This window comes from Macaca thibetana, chromosome 2 (genome assembly GCF_024542745.1).
Source record: "Macaca thibetana thibetana isolate TM-01 chromosome 2, ASM2454274v1, whole genome shotgun sequence".
NCBI lineage: Eukaryota > Metazoa > Chordata > Mammalia > Primates > Cercopithecidae > Macaca > Macaca thibetana.
The window spans coordinates 172,189,398-172,206,828 of record NC_065579.1 but is presented as its reverse complement, the minus strand read 5'-3'; the positions used below and the strand labels follow the sequence as shown (position 1 = coordinate 172,206,828).

Genomic DNA, 17,431 nt, shown 5'->3' with positions numbered 1-17,431 from the left:
CTTGTTCACTACCACGAAAGCAGCATGGGGGAAACCACCCTCATGATTCAATCTATCTCCCACCAGGTCCCTCCAACAACACACAGCAATTATGGGAGCTACAATTCAAGATGAGATTTGGGTGAGGACACAGCCAAACCATATCACCCAGCAAAGTCTGGGACTGTATGGTTTTATTCTGGAAATTTACCAAACATTAAAAGAACTAATACCAACCCTAATTAAAGTATTCTGAAAAACAAAGGATGAGGGAATACTTCCAAACTCCTTCTATGAGGTCAATATTACCCTGATACCAAAACCAGACAAAAACACATCAAAAAGAGAAAACTATAGGCCACTATCCCTGATGAACATTGATGCAGAAATCCTCAATGAAATACTAGCAAATGAAATTAAACACCATATGAAAAAGATTATTCATCATGACCAAGTGGCATTTATCCCAGGGATGCCAGGGTGTTTCAACATATGCAGATCAATCAATGTGATACACCGTATCAACAGAGTGAAGGACAAAAATCATATGATCATTTCAACTAATGCTGAAAAGCATTTGATAAAATTCAACATCCCTTCATAATAAAAACTCTAAAGAAACTGGGCATAGAAGGAACATATCTCAACACAGAAAAGCCATATACGACAGACTCACAGCCAGTATCACGCTGAATGGGGAAAAACTTCATGTCCTTCCTCTAATATCTGGAACATGACAAGAATGCCCACTTTTACCACTGTTATTCAACATAGTACTGTTAGTTCTAGCTAGAGCAATCAGATAAGAGAAAAAAATACTGAGCACCAGACTGGAAAGAAAGTCCAGTTGTTCTTGTTTGCAGATGATATGATTTTTTATTTGGAAAAATGTAAATACACCACCAAAAATTATCAGAACTGATAAATTTAGTAACATTGCAGGATACAAAATTAATATACAAAATCAGTTGTATTTCTATGTGCCAACAGTGAACATCTGAAAAAGAAATCAAGAAAGTAATACCATTTACAATAGCTACAAATAAAATTAAATACCTAGGAATTGACTTAACTAAAGAAGTAAAAAATCCTTACAATAAAAACTGTAAAACGTTGATGCAAGAAATTGAAGAGGACACAAAAACTGGAAAGATATTGCATGTTCATGGATTGGAAGAATCAACATTGTTAAAGTGTTCATATTGCCCAAAGCAATCTACAGATTCAGTGCAATCTCTATCAAAATACCAATGCCATTATTCATAGAAACAGAAAAAAAAATCCCAACATTTATATGGAACCACAAAAGACCTGGAACAGCCAACGCTCTCCTGAGTGAAAAGAACAAAACTGAAGAAATCACATTATCTGACCACTTATGTGACAAAACTACAGTAAACAAAACAGCATGGTATTGGCATAAAAACAGACACACAGACCAATAAAACAGAACAGGGAACCCAGAAACAAATCCATACATCTACAATAAACAGTGCTGGGAAAACTAGACATATGCAGAAGAATGAAACGAGACCCCTATCTCTTGCTGCACACAAATATAAAATCAAAATGGATAAAGACTTGAATCTAAAATTTCAAACTAAGAAACCAGCAAAAGAAAACTTTGGGAAAACTCTCCAGGACATTGGACTGGGCACAGATTTCTTGAATGACATCCTACAAGCACAGGCAACCAAAGCAAAAGTGGACAAATGGGATCACATCAAGTTAAAAAGTTTCTGAGCAGCAAAGAAAACAATCAACAAAGTGAAGAGACAACACACAGAATGGGAGAAAATATTTGCAAACTATCCATCTGACAAGGGATTAATAACTAGAATATAGAAGGAGTGCAAATGACTCTATAGGAAAAAAACTAATAATACATTTTAAAAATAGACTAAAGATTTTAATAGACATTTCTCAAAAGAAGACATACAAATGGCAAATAGGAATATGAAAAGGGACTGATGAAAGGCACATCGCTAATCATCAGAGAAATGCAAATGAAATCTGTAATGAGATATCATCTTATCCTTGTTAAAATGGCTTTTATACAAAAGACAGGCAATAACAAATACAAGGATGCAGAGAAAAAGGAACCCTAGTACACTATTGGTGAGAATGTAAATTAGTACAATCACTATGGAGAACAGTTTGGAGGTTTCTCAAAAAAACTAAAAATGGAGATAACATATTATTAGGCAATCTTACTGCTAGGTATATACCCAAAAGAAAGGAAATCAGTACATGGAAGTGGTATCTCCACCACTATATTTATTTCTGCACTATTCACAATAGCCAAGATTAGGAAGCAACCTAGGTGTTTATGAACAGAAAAATAGATAAAGGAAGTGTGATACATTTACACAATAGAGTACTATTTAGCTATAAAAAGAATGAGATCCTGTCATTTGCTTCAACATCAGTGGAACTGGAGATCATTATGTTAAATGAAATAAGTTGGGCACAGAAAGACAAACTTTGCATGTTCCCACTCAGTTTTGGTAGCTGAAAATGAAAACAATTACACTCATGGAGATAGAGAGTAGAATGATGGTTATCAGAGGCTGGGAAGGATAGTGTGAGGGTGGGGTGAAGGTAGGGGAGTAGGGAGGTGGCGGACGGGGGGACATTTTTTAATGGGTACAAAATTATATTTAGAATAAGATCTAGTATTTGATCACAGACAGTGTGACTATAGACAACAATAATTTATTGTACATTTATAAGTGTATATTTATAACCCACTGAAAGAGTACAGTTGGTTTGCTTGTAACATGAAGAAAGGATAACTGCTTGAGGTGATAGATATTCCATTCATCCTGATGTGATTATTACACATTGTATGCCTGTATCAAAATAGTGCATATTTCGTGTAAATATATACAGCTACTATGTACCCATAAAAATTAAAATAAAAACATTTTAAAAAGAAAAGCTAAATTTCCATTCAGTAAATATTTATTAAAAGCCTACTCTATAGGAGTGCTGGACTAGATATGAGGACGTGTTTCTCCTAACCCTGAGAGTGTATTCTCTAGGTCGCTTATTTCATGTTTTGATACTTCACACTGGTGGATAAGTCTCTTTAAGTAACCTGAGTTTGGTTTTTTCATACCTCCCCTGATAATACAGGGTCCTATCACCTAAAATGTCCTTCAACTCCCAGCTTGTTGAGGTGTATCCAGGGAATGTTTCACATGTGCTCAGTGAGTCATGTTCAGTTACCATGAAGCAGCCTCTGTTTGTTTCTTGTCCTGTTGCACTTTTCCTGTGTTGTGAGTCAGTAGGAAAAAAAAAATTTCCCTTTAAATAACTTTTAGTCAGTACGGCCTCAACCCAGAGATGCTTTGCCCCATAGTCTTGTAGACTTGCTAGTAAAAATGGTACTTTTGGTTATTATTTATGGCACTAACCCATCTACCTCTCCATCTCTCTTGCTGAAGATGCAGTCATGAGTTCATCAAGAGGCTAAATCAGGAGACATCACCATGCATTTCTGAGTCCACTCTCCCTTAGCTGAAGAAAGCTTTGTGTTTGGGTTGACAGCTTTGTGCCCACTGACCTCTTTACTTACAGTGAAATGACATCCAGGAATTTCCTTAATTTTTCTTGCAAATGGGACTTGGACCTGTCCCTTTAATTTACTAGATAGATCTGACTCCAGTGATGTTAGACTGAAGCTCAAACCATGCTTGTATTAAGCTAATAACAGACACTTTTTATTTATTAGTCAAAAGGTTCCTATAATACTCGCAATGGCTATATGGAACAAACATAATTACCTTCTAATGTGGCCACCTTTCAAGACTGAAGTCAACTCTCTTTTCCTGCTCCCCCTCAAAGTTCTACCTTCCAGGTTAAGCACGTGCAGAACTTTTATTATTCTTTGTATGTTTTCTTGCCAGTTGGATCCCTTTCCTCTGAAAATGTTCTGACTTTTCTGTGCCTTCAAAAAATGTGAGGTCACAAAGAATCTTTGGCTTGGCCAGGGAAGATATTAGGTTGGTGCAAAAGTAATTGTGATTTTTGCCATTGAAAGTAATGGAAAACATTCACAATTATGTTTGCACCAACCCAATAGTATACTATTACCTCTTATTCTATCCACCATATGTCTTGTGGTAGCAAAGCACTTGATCTTTAATATGTAATTTGGAGCTACACCATATCTTTAAAATTACAGAGAAGTTTAGAATTTAGAAGTAATTATCTGAGAATCAATGCTGTGATGAAAAACAACCAGGCTCATGTTGATATGCTTGCTCTTTTTTTCCCTCCCTCCCTTCCCTCCTTCCTTCCTTCCTTCCTTCCTTCCTTCCTTCCTTCCTTCCTTCCTTCCTTCCTTCCTTTCTTTCTTTCTTTCTTTCTTTCTTTCTTTCTTTCTTTCTTTCTTTTCTTTCTTTCTTTCTTTCTTTCTTTCTCTCTCTTTCTTTCTTTTCTTTTTTCTTTCTTCTCTCTCTCTCTCTTTCTTTCTCTCTCTCTTTCTTTCTTTTTCTTTCTTTCTTTCTCTCTCTCTCTTTCTTTCTTTCTTTCTTTCTTTCTTTCTTTCTTTCTTTCTTTCTTTCTTTCTTTCTTTCTTTCTTTCTTTCTCTCTCTCTCTCTCTCTCTCTCTCTCTTCTCTTTCTTTCTTTCTTTCTTTCTTTCTTTCTTTCTTTCTTTCTTTCTTTCTCTCTCTCTCTCTCTCTCTCTCTCTTTCAACAAGGTCTTGCTCTGTTACTCAAGCTGGAGTACAGTGACATGATCGCTGGTCACTGCAGGCTCAACCTTCTGGGCTCAAACGATCCTCCCGTCTCAGCCCTCTGAGTTGCTGGGACACAGTCATGCACCACTATGTCTGGCTAATTTTTGTATTTGTTGTACAGATAGGGTTTCATCATGTTGCCCGGGCTGGTCTCGAACTCCTGGGTTCAAGCGATCCATCCACCTCATCCTCCCAAAGTGGTGGGATTACATGCGTGAGCCACCATACCCTGCCTTGATATGTAGTTTTAAAAAAGAACATAATTTCATAACTATGCCTATCTACATTTCTGAAGATATAAGGCTTAAAGAGGGGCAGTAATGAAAGTCAGGAAAAAAATAGAACAGATGAGAAAGGTAGGTTATATAACTTTTGGGCACACAACAAATTCAATTTTGTTGAATTTTTTTCCTAAGCATAAAATACAGGTACAGTGACTTGTGATGTCTATCAGCTGAGCCCAGCCAGAGTCAGAGAACATGGAAATCCATTGATGTTGTCTATACAAGCCAGGATTCCCAGTCACAAAGCAGTATAAGGAGTAGTTTTGCAAGAGCAAACAGCATAGCCTGTACACTGTAGGAGAGGGTCACGACGGAACAAAAACAGAGGATGACAGACTTCTCCTAATTGATATAACCTGACTTAAGAATTCAACAATTAAATTCCATAATTGAATTATTAACTTTTTAAATCCTATGGTTTTTAACGTAATAAGAGTATCTGTCTCATTGTTTATTGAGAGGATTAAATAAGATGATTCATGTAAAATCCATAGCATAAAACCTCATGTATTAGCAAGCATTCAGTAACGCTAACTATTGTTATTCTGAATTATTGCTTGCTGAAATAATGACTAGCAGTTTTACCTTGTATGTTGTAAAGAACATTCATATACTTTATCTCATCTGTTTCTTGTGACAACTTGTCAAATAGGTAAGTGGACATTATTATAATTGGAGGAAAGAAGTTAAGTGACTTGCCCAGTTTATTAGTAGAAGAACAGTAGTTATAACTCAGTCTTCAGACCAAAAATCCTATGAACTTTCAAAAAAAATCACAATACCAATGTAAACTCCATTCATGAAAAGACAACAAATCTCATGCAAAATTATAAATGGAAAAAGACCCTAAACAAATACATGCAAATCAGTTATAAAATAATATGCTGCGGCCGGGCACTGTGGCTCATGTCTGTAATCCAAGCACTTTGGGAGGCTGAGGCGGGCGGATCATTTGAGGTCAGGAGTTTAAGAGCAGCTTGACTTACATAGCGAAACCCTGCCTCTACTAAAATACAAAAATTAGCTAGGCATGGTGGTGGGCGCCTGTAATCCCAGCTACTTGGGAGGCTGAGGCAGGAGAATCGCTTGAACCCCAGAGACAGAGGTTGCAGTGAGCCGAGATTGCGCCACTGCACTCCAGCCTGGGCAACAGAGCAAGACTCCCTCTAAAAATAAATAAATAAATAAATAAATAAAATAAAAATAAATATGCTACTAATAATTCCAATGACCAAGTAAGATTTAGTCCAGGGACATAGCACAATGAAAAGTAATCTAATAATAGATTAAAGGAGGAAAATCATATTAGTAAATGTAGAGGAGGAATTTGATTTAGTCCAATATCTACTGTTAAACTCTTAGTGAAGTAAAAATAGAAGAAACATCCTTAACAGTGAGCTGAGATCTGGCCACTGCACTCCATCCTGGGCGACAGAGCAAGACTCTGTCTCAAAAAAAAAAAAAAAAAAAAAAAAAAAAGAAAGTAAAGAGAAAAAAGAGCTGTTCATGGTCCAATAATGAGGATATTATTATGACCCTAGAGTTTTGATTAATTGAATTTCATGTCCTTGGTTGGAAAAAAGAAGAAACCTATTAGGAACCAATATTAAAAATTATATTAGCTATTTAAAACCCAAAGATGTTCTTTCTAGTGTCTGAAATAAGATGAAACTATTTTCATTATCAACAGTTTTAGAGATTCTAGCCAATACAATAAGCAAGAAAATAAAACAAAAATGTGCATCATAGATAGGAAGAAAAAAGATCATTATTTTCAAATGATAGGATTTTATGAATAGAAAGTCCAAGAGATTATACATTAAAATATTAAAGGTAAAAAGAAGCTCAACTCATTGGTTCATTTTAAGATTACTATGCACAAATAAAAACCTTTCTCTTATATAGCAAATTACATATGTGATGGATAAATGTGGAATATTAAAGATAACCACAGATTCTGTTCAGCTCCTTTCATGAGCAGTGGCATTGATTTCTACACTCTCATAAATCTAGGCTGGCTTTGAACTTGCTTTGACTAACAGAATGTGTGGGAATTGAGGCTATGTAGCGTTGAGTCTCAGTTTCAAGAGGTCCTGCAGCTTTCCCTTTGGCTCTTTTGAAACACTACTCCATGATGTGAAGAACTCCAGTATCTGGTCTAAAGTCCTCTAGATGAGTCCAATACCATCCTGTAGTCTCTAGGATAAAAGACCATGCGAAGCGGGAATGAGCTTAACCAGCTGATACCCACTAAACTAATCAGCTAATAGCCAGCACCAACACAAGACATGTGAGTAAAACCATGCTAGGAAATCCAGTGCCAGTGAAACCACCATATGTCTACAGCTGTATGACTGACCCTGGTTAGACCAGAAAAAGTACCCTTTTCTTAGTTGAGCTTAGTTCAAATGTCCAATCAACAAAATGTTGAACAAATAAATGGGTATTGTTTTAAACCATTAAATTTTAGAGTTTGTTATTCAGTTATATATAATTGGTACAAAAATATTCAAGATTTACAATAGCAATAAAAACTAGAAAGTGTCTAGGAAGACATTTATATAAAGAGCATTATGAAACATACATGAAAGATATAAAACAATATATGAGGAAACACATACAGTATTTTTTGGAGGAAAGATGATAAAGATATCAACTTTCTCCACAAATAATCTATATGTTGAGTAATACACTAATCAGAATCCACCACTGACAAAATTGATAATAAATTTTATATGAAGAATACTGAATATAAAATTTGGAAAGAATAATAATGAGGAATGCAGTTACTAATTGCTGTCTAAGAAAATGCTTCTGAATTTGGCGGTTTAAATCGACAATAAACATTTTGCTCATGAATCTGTAAATTTGGTAGGGCTTAGTTAGAACGACTGTCTTTTCTCCGCCACTTCTCTCCTGCTCCCCTTCAGTCTTGGACAGGCACTACCTGATTTCTGTCACGATGGATTTACGTATCTTGGGTATTTCTTATATATGGAATCTTATAATGTTGAAAAAGAGGAAAAAAGTAGATATGCATGTACTGGATATGAACATATTTTTCCTATATATTATTAAATAAAAATGAAAATGACAAAATTGTCATATTACATATATTATCTAATCACACTTTGCACGTATGTATATATGACTAAAAAGTGTGGAAAAATATAAGCCAAAGTTTTAGAGCAGTTATTTTGGGGGGCTGGTATTACCATCCAAAAAAAACTAAACGTGTATTTGTATTGTTAAATACAAATTTAAAAATTAAACATTAACTTCATAGTCAAAAAGTAAAGATATTTTCATTAAATAATATTTCAATAGGAAGAAATGAACTATTTAAAACATTGGTGAGCAAACCCTAATGAAATAATGGCTTTAGGCAAGGATCATCAATGACTGCTAGCAAAAAAGACAACCTGATATTCCATGCCTTCTAATGCCAGTACACATCACAACTTATAAGATATTCTAGCCAAAAATATCAAACCTTAATCGGATTAAGACTTTATCTCTCAAAAAAATAGAGCTATATCTCAAATTTCAAAGAGGCAGAGACTCAGGAAATTTGATTGTGAACTTAGCCAACTCCTATTACCTCCCCAAGCCTCAATGTCCTTGTTCTTGCAAAAACAAGAGGGATGAACTTTCAAAAAAATAAAAATAAAAAACCCGTAGGCTCTCCTATGACTCAACCACTTGAATCACATTTTCACAGGGAAATTTTGATATTTCAGTGTTCTCTATTGGCTTAGTACTTTCCTGTGTTCTGTCTTTATTCTTAATTTACAGAAAGTATAGGGAATGAGAAACATGTTCCAAGACAAAATGGGGAAGCCTTCGGCAAAATCCAGGATGTGATAAACTCTAGGGGTCAAATGACCTGGTTCCTTCAAGAAATAAGAGAAGGAGGCAGGGAATAGAATCCTGTTATATATATTGTGCCAGATGATTCTTCGTTGGTGGCGGCTGTCCTGTGTTTTGGAGCTTTTAGCAGCATCTTTGCCCCTAGGCACTACATACCATTGGAACTCTCCCCCTTTCTCCTCAACCAAGTTATAACAACCAAAAATATCTCCAGACATTGCTAAATGTCTTCTGGGAACAAACTTGCTCCAGTTGAGAACTAAGATGATAGATTTTTTTTTTCTTTCTAAAAAAGGAGACTTAAATGACAGCAAAAAAAAAAAAAAAAAAAAAAAAAAAAAAAAATGCGTCTTGCACACTAATTTGTATAAACCAACTGTAAGGAAGAATTATGAGATAATTGGAATTAGATGTATTTGAAAAGAGAACTATTCTTTAGTGATATACAATGAATGGTATGTTTGTGGTTAAAATGATATGCTGTCTTGTACTGAGGTTGGTGAGTAAATGGGTAGCTGTATAGATAAAATGGGATTGACAACGTGTTGATAATAACTGAAGCTAAGTCCTGAGTACAAAGGGTGGGTACATCACGCTACTCTCTAGCTTTTGTATGCATTTGGAATTTTCCATAACAAAATGTCTTAACAATAATATTCAGTAACTACCAGAATATTGTAATAGTGACAACCAGAAGGAGTAGCTAAAAAGAGATGAAAGTGTGGCTTCCGGGAGGGGTAGGGAGAGGAGAGGGGACTGCTTCTTTTGAAAACAAACCTTTTAATACTACTTCACTATGAGTACTACATGCATGGGTTACTTCAAAGAACAACAAAAAATAATTAAAATCCCCAAATAAGCAAACAAAACATCGGAGAGATGCCATTGATATGAATATTTTTCTTGTAAAAATGGAAGTTTAGTTATATAAAATTTCTACATACGGAAAGTAAGTTAAATGACATCATGAGGAAGCAACTAACTGAGTCCAGATGTGGAACACTGGACACAGCAGTTGAGTTTCTCCGGAGGCAGGCCTGGCTATCTTCTTTTTCTCCTTTACCTTTTTTATTGAGCATGTTAAGAGAGCCAGGGCCTTCTGAGCAAGAGGGGATATTTCTTGTCTTTCTCGTTGCATGCGGAAAGCAGGCAAGGGAGGGCTGTCCCCTGAGTCACAGCAGCCTCTCTCTAACCCAGTGAATGAACCACAGGGCAAACTAGAGTTTGTCTGCTTACCTAATCGTCTCTTACTTAGGGAGTAAGAAGCCTTTTTGTTTGTTCTTCATATCTCTTGGTCTAAGCTGCATTTTCTAGTTCAGTTTTGATCAAAGCATTATACTGGGGGAGAAGGAAACATTTGTCAAGCTATTACTAAGGGGCTTATATCATCTCTGATTTTGCTATTAACTGTTTTTTGTGTGATACTTTGGCAGGGAGCCCCCAGAATGGACAGAGTAAGTGGATTCTGATATGAAAACTCTATCCCGAACTCTAGCATCTTTCACAGTTCCGAGGAAAACAAACATATTTCTTTGGACCTACTATTCATACATGTCATGTTAGATGCATAAATATTATGCCTCTGTGGTAACAATGAGTGATATTCCAGCATTCCTAGGAGACAAATCAGCATAGTGACCCAAGGCCAATGTAGGTGAACAGCCCAACAGGATAATGTAATTTGAAAGGTGCTTTAGAGCCACTTGCATTCTGAGGTTTGTTCACCAAGGTACTAGGCTACCGTGGTGCCTAAAGTCACCACTTTGAGAGTCAGCCCTTTCTGTAAATGCATAATGTCTCCAGAAGCTTTCAGCTAAAATACCAATGTGTTATTTTGGAGAGAGAATGCGTGAACTCTGAGCACTCCAAATTGCCTAAGCATGAACCAGTTTATCAAGTTATTTAAGTTGAGAGAAAGGTCCTCAAGGAAGGAATTACAAAATTGTGCTCTTTATGGGACATCATGAGAAGGCACAGGGAAGTTATGAGGGTAACAGTAGTGGAAGGAAGAAAAATCTGAAGATACTTGGGAAGGCGTGCCCGGGGTAGGTAGAATCCTGGCCAGAGAAGGGAGAGCAGAAGGACTCAGAGTCTAGATCAACTCTGTCCATTAGAACTTCCTGAAATGATGAAAATGTTCAACAGCTGGGCTGTTCAATATAGTAGTTATTAGCAACATGTGAGTATAGAAGACTTGAAATGTGGCTGGTGTGACTGAGGAATTGGAACTTTAAATTTTATTTAATTTTAATTAATATAAATTAAAATGTAAATAGTCAACTGTGGCTAATGGCTCCTATATTGGATAGTACATGTTTAAATGAAGGATTTGGGGTTGGCAGGTGGGGGGAAATCATAGAAAGGCAATGTGGAAAAGAAAGATACAGTTTGCTTAATTCACACTTTGTGTGGTACCACTTTTCATTTCTAGGCAATACGTAGTTTACAAATTACAGGTTATATTATATTTAGCAAATTAACCTTTATTATGAAATAGCTGTACAGATTAAATAGATAGATGAGAGTAAGCCATATTAATTAGATTGGCCATGTCCTATATGATCTTATTTTACTCCTATGCATGCTGTCCACTGAAGGAAAGGAAAACATTGACTCAAAAGTGTTAAAAAGGGTATCCTTTGTTTAGTGTTCAAGAAAGGCTGCAATTACTTTTCATAATATGTAATTGCAAGTTTTTCTATTTTTTTTCTTTCTGAATAATAATTATTTTTCTCCATTGCAGAGCAAGGCAAGGGTCACAATCACATTCACAGAACCTCCTTAGGGTGGATCCACAGGACAAACTTCCCACTGCTCACAGAAGCACTACCACCCCTTGGAATAATCAATCAATCAAACCAACTCAACAATCTTCCTTTTAATGCTAGTGGCACGTATTGATATAAAAATAAAATTTTGCTTTCTGGTGGGACATGAATAATAGAAGTATTTTTAAAGTTGTTTTAATCGAGGCTTCACTATTCAGAAAGTATTCATAAACTGGCACCAGAAAGTTTTCCAAAATCACTAGCTAGTTATTAGTGGCCACAGAACCTAGATGAGAATAAAAATAATGTCTAAACACAACTGAAACCAGAGGAATCTTTTTGTTGTTGCTCAGGAGGAGACAGCATCCCCTTTGAAATACTTGGAAGGTTCTCTTAATTAATGTAGCAGTACATAGGTGTCATTTCTGAGTCAGATGGTTACTCTAGATGTAGAATTTTGTCAAATCTTCATTTCATGCCATGTGAAAATCCAAATGCCACCACTTCAGGATTTTGTGTTACCAGAGTCCTTACATTCTTGTGGTCACCTATGACTCTAAAATGCTCTTTCCTCTCAATGCATTGGCTTGAATCATGACTCTATCGCCATCTGTATTTTCTGTTTTTGTTCTGCCAAACCAACTGTGAACTTCCTTTCCACAGATTTCTGCCATCATAAAGCATGTGCATCAGAATTGCAGATTTTATTTATGTATAAGGTATAGCCTAGGACTTGGCAGAGGTGGAGGATCCTGTTTCATGACACTAAAATTGGGGTAGACCGAAGACCTGATAATACCCATTAGGGAGGGGGGTAGAAAATACTTGTATTTAAGTATTAGTTAAAATTTTTCTTTGTTTTTTGGAGCTGCTTTACATGACTTTTTTTTAAAATTTCACTTTCCAATAGTTTATTATTAGTGTATGGAAATACTATTGATATTTAAATGTTGACCTTGTAGGCTGAGGTCTTGGCAAATTTACTTACTAGTTTTAGGACCCTGCCCCCAGCCCCACTTTTTAAAAAAGATTCCTTCAGATTTTCTATGTAATCATTTCATTTGCAAATAGAGATGGTTTTTTTTTTTTTTTTTTTTTTTGGTTTCTAATTTGTATGCCTTTATTCTTTTCCCTTGCTTATTGCACTGGCTAGAACATACAGTACAGTACTAAATATGCGTGGTGAGAGGGGAAACCCTTGGCTTGTATCTGATCTTAGAAGAAAAGCATTCAGTCTCCACCATTAAGTATGATGTGAAAATTTTATAGATTCACTCTATCAGGTTAAGGAAGTTCCCTTCTACCCCTAGTTTGCTGAGACTTTTATCGTGAATGACTTTTGAATTTTAACAGATACATGGATATAATCATGTGTTCTTTCTTCTTTAGCTTGTTAATATAGTGTATGACATTGGTTGATTTTCAAATATTGAATCAACCTTGCACTTTTGGGATAGACCCCACTTGGTAGTAGTGTACTACTCCTTTTGTATATTGCTGTTTGATTTGGTAATATTTTATATATTGACCTATAATTTTCTTTTCTCATATTGTCTTTGTCTGGTTCGGGTATCTGGGTAAAGCAGGCCTTACAGAATGAGTTGAGAAGTGTTCTTTCAATTTTTTGGAAGATACTTATAGAATTAATGTTATTCTTCTTTAAATCTTTGTTTGCAGTCATCTGTGAAATCATTGGGTTTGGAGCTTCATTTTAGGGAAGTTTATAAAGTGTAAAATCAATTTCTTTATTAGATATGGGAACATCCAAATTATCTATTTCATATTAGGTGAGTTGTGGTAGCTCATGTTATTTAAGAAATTGGCCCATTCCATTCAAGTTGTCAAATTTATGTTTGTAGTATTTCCTTATCATCATTTTGGTATCTGCAAAGTCTTTAGTAATATCTGCTATTTTGTCCTTGTTAGGGACAATTTGTATCTTCTTTCTTTTTTTGTGTTAGCTTGGTTAGAGGTTTATCAATTTTATTGTTGTTTTCAATTAATCAATTTTTGGTTTTGTTAATTTTCTATATTATTTTTCTGTTTTCAATTTTACTGGTTTCTACACTTATTTTTATTATTTCCTTTCTTCTGCTTGCTTTGGGCATATTTTGATCTTCATTTTCTAGTTTAACATAGATACTTAAATTGTTCACTTGAGAAATTTCTTTTCTTCTAGTATAAGTATTGAGTGCTATTAATCTCTCTTTAATCACCACCTTAACTACATCTGACAAATTTTGATATGTTGAATTTTCATTGTCATTCAGTTCATAAGATTTTCCAATTTCCCTTATGACTTCCTTTTTGATCTGTGAATTATTTAGTAAAAGGTAAAAGATTTATATGATTTGAAGAGAAACCAGAGCATATCTATTAATTATTTAGAATTGTGTTGTTTAATTACAAGGGATTTGGAGATTTCCTAGTTATCTTCCTGTTATTGAATTCTAGTTTAATTGCATTGTGATCAGAGAACACATCTTGTATTGTTTTATTTTTTTAAAAAAATGAATAATAAATTTGTTAAGGTTTTTGTTGACTTAAGATATGGTCTGCCTTGGTATATATTTATGTGCACTTGAGTAGAACGCACATTCTTTCTGTTGGTGGGATGTTTCATAAATGTTAACCAGCTCATTAGTTAACAGTGAGTTGTTTTTCCATATTGTTGTTAATTTTTATTTACTTGTTCTATCGACTACTGAGTGAGAGTGTTGAAATCTCCAACAGCAATTTTAATTCTGTCAATTTTTGTCTCATGTGTTTTGAGGCTCTGTTGTTGGGTAATAAATGGTTAAGATTGTTAAGTCTCTTGATGAGTTCATCCTTTTATCACTAAGTAGTGTCCCCTATTATCCCTGAAAATCTTTCTTAGCTCAAAGCTTTTTTTCCTTCTGAAGACCAATATAATATATAGCCAATCCTGATTTATTTTGGTTAGTATTTAGGTGTTACATTTTTTCTATCCTTTTATTTCTACTTTACCTGTATCATTACATTTAAAGTATAGATTGATTATAGCATATAGTTAGATCTACTTTTGGACATTCTGAAATATGCTTTTTAATTGGCGTATTTGTATCATTTGTACTTTTAATTTAATTATTTATATGTTGGGATTTAGGTCTACTATTTTATTTACTTTTTAAATCTTGGTTTCTTCTCATTTTTGTTCCACTATTTCTATCTTCTTGACTTCTGTTGTGATATTTGCATATGTTTGGATGATGATGTGTCTAGACATAAATTCCTTTTAGTTTATACTATTTTGGAGTGCAATGAACTTGAATTCATAAGTTCACATCTTTTTCCAAATTTAGGAAGCTTTTAGCCATTATTTATTCAAATTTTTGTTCTGCACTCACTCTTTGTCTTCTTCATTTGCTATTAATATATCAATGACATGAATGTTAGGTCTTTTAGTATGGCCCCACAAGTCTCTGAGACTTTGTTTATCTTTTTTAACATCATTTTTCTTTTTGTGTGTGTGGCTTAGATAATTTCTAGTAATCTATCTTCAAGTTCACTAAAGCTTTCCTCTGTCACTTTCATTTTGTTATTGACCTCATCGAGTAACTTTTTAATTTCATTATTATACTATTTGGTGCTAAAATTTTTATTTGGTTCTTTATTATATATTCTGTTTATATGCTGAGACATTTTATCTTTCTGTTTGTTTCCTGAATGCTTACCTTTTTTCTTGGAGCATGGTTATGAAAGCTGCTTTATAGGCATTATTAACAATATCAATATATCCAGGTAATTTTGAAATTAGCATATACTAATTGCCTTTTACTTTGCAAGATGTTGACATTTTCCTCCCATTTTGTGTATCAAATAATTTTGGATTATGTCCTGGAAATTTTGAATATTTTAAATACTTCGTTATGTGACTGTAGATCTGGTTTATTTTCTATTTTTTTTAACGTTCATTTTAGGTTTAGGGATACATGTGCAGGTTCATTATATAGGTAAAATTGCTGTCATGGGGGTTTGGTGTACAGATTATTTCATCACCCAGGTAATAAGCATAGTAACCTGATATGTAGTTTTTCCATCCTCTCCCTCCTCCCACCCTCCACTTTCAAGCAGCCATAAAAAGAATGAAACACTGATGAATACAGCTAACCATGGAGGTGAAAGGTCTCCACAATGAGAATTATAGAACACTGCTAAAAAAATTAGAGATGACACCAAAAAATGGGAAATCATTCTGTACTCACGGATGGGAAGAATCAGTGTTGTTAAAATGGACATACAGCCAAAGCAAATTATAGGCCTTGTTTAAATCTTATGGAAAATATTTTTCTTTTAGTTAGACAATTAAACTGGTTATGTTCAGGTTCTTAACCACCTTTCTATAGACAGTGGTTCTATGCCTGCATCTTTCTGCTTGAATTGTAGGTGAGACATACAGACTGGAAAATATACAAAGTGGAAAAGCCTAATATACCTACATTACACAGTATAATTCCCTCCTGGTATCTATCTTCTTTTGGTCATGCTACAGTGACGTCAACTTGTTGTTTCTTAAATTTGATCCAGACTTTATGATTGTTGTCTATGGAATGATTTATCTACCATAAGCTACTCTGCAAATATCAAAACCAGAACTGCTAAATATGTTTATTCATTCACTTATCTACCACCTGGATTTATACTGTGTACATATTTTGCCATTTTTTTCATTTTAGTTTTGAAAATAAAATCTTATAGAATTGAAGTCCCATCTGTGTTATTTTTCATAGCTCATTCTGTCTTCTTCCCCACGCACAACCAATATTTTAAGATTGTTGAAGAACCTCCCTGCTCATGTTTCTGTACACTTACCGTCCATATGTATCTTTATATAAAATACATTTACATAAATTATTTTATGCTATGTTATTTTGCAACATTTTAATATTTTCCAGATCAATTTATGTTATAGATCTAATTTATTCATTCAAACTACCAGATTATGATTTTAAAGCTGTTAGTAGTTTCCTCTGTTGCTCTAAGGGTGGAGCCATAATTTATCCTTGGGTCAAGATTGTGTTTTACTTTTGGGCAAAACTCTAATGTCCCCTTCCAGTTATCCATAAGTAAATCCAAAATGCCATTCTGTATTGGAAAAGTTAGGAATAAAGAAAAATTCAACTGTTCTGTTATAGGAAACCTTGACTCTTGTGGGCAGAGTGGCATCCCTACACATTTTATGGTTTCATGTTGATTAAGTAGGGGGAGCAATGAAATGTAATGGTCCCTTTAGAATGCTTCTGTCTATGGGAAGGAACCTATTGGCAGTGAGCGTCAGCATTAAGGAGGATGAAGATCAGGTGAGAGACTTCCAGTGAGAAGATATGACCAATTGTCTTTAGGAGGAGAAATAACTAATTTCATTTTTAAGCTTTCTGTCTCTGACTCCCCATTTCCCTTTATAATGCCCCAGTCTTCAGTAAAGTGTTATTGAACACTGTGATCTGGACTTCGGAGAGCTGCAGCAGCAGAGATCTGTGGAGCAGCTGCCTGAATTGACAATGGATATCCAACAACCTACACAGAGTTGTGGAACATGTACATGCAATCACTGAAACTCTTAAAAACACCTGGAAAGGGAGCCCTAAAAAGACTGGATATGAATGTTGTGCAAGTGGAATGGGAGATTTTGATTATTGTATTTGGGGAGTAATGGGAAGAACACTGCAGACTTGTAACATGCTTAATAAAAGGATAGAAAAATTGATTCACCCCAATAGTACAAAACAACCATCACCAAAATCATTCTCATCATTCAATTT

The 17,431-nt window shown here is 34.8% G+C and overlaps 1 protein-coding gene and 1 long non-coding RNA gene across 2 annotated transcripts in view; one reads left to right on the top strand and one right to left on the bottom strand.

Annotated features, from left to right (window-relative positions):
• Positions 1 to 17,431, bottom strand: part of RPL24 (ribosomal protein L24) — a 488,826-nt gene that overhangs the window by 466,347 nt on the left and 5,048 nt on the right. The window lies entirely within an intron of this gene.
• On the top strand, positions 10,656 to 11,821 carry LOC126947861 (uncharacterized). Its single transcript, XR_007723228.1, has 2 exons — positions 10,656 to 10,925; positions 11,624 to 11,821. It is a non-coding gene; the product is annotated as an uncharacterized LOC126947861 (long non-coding RNA).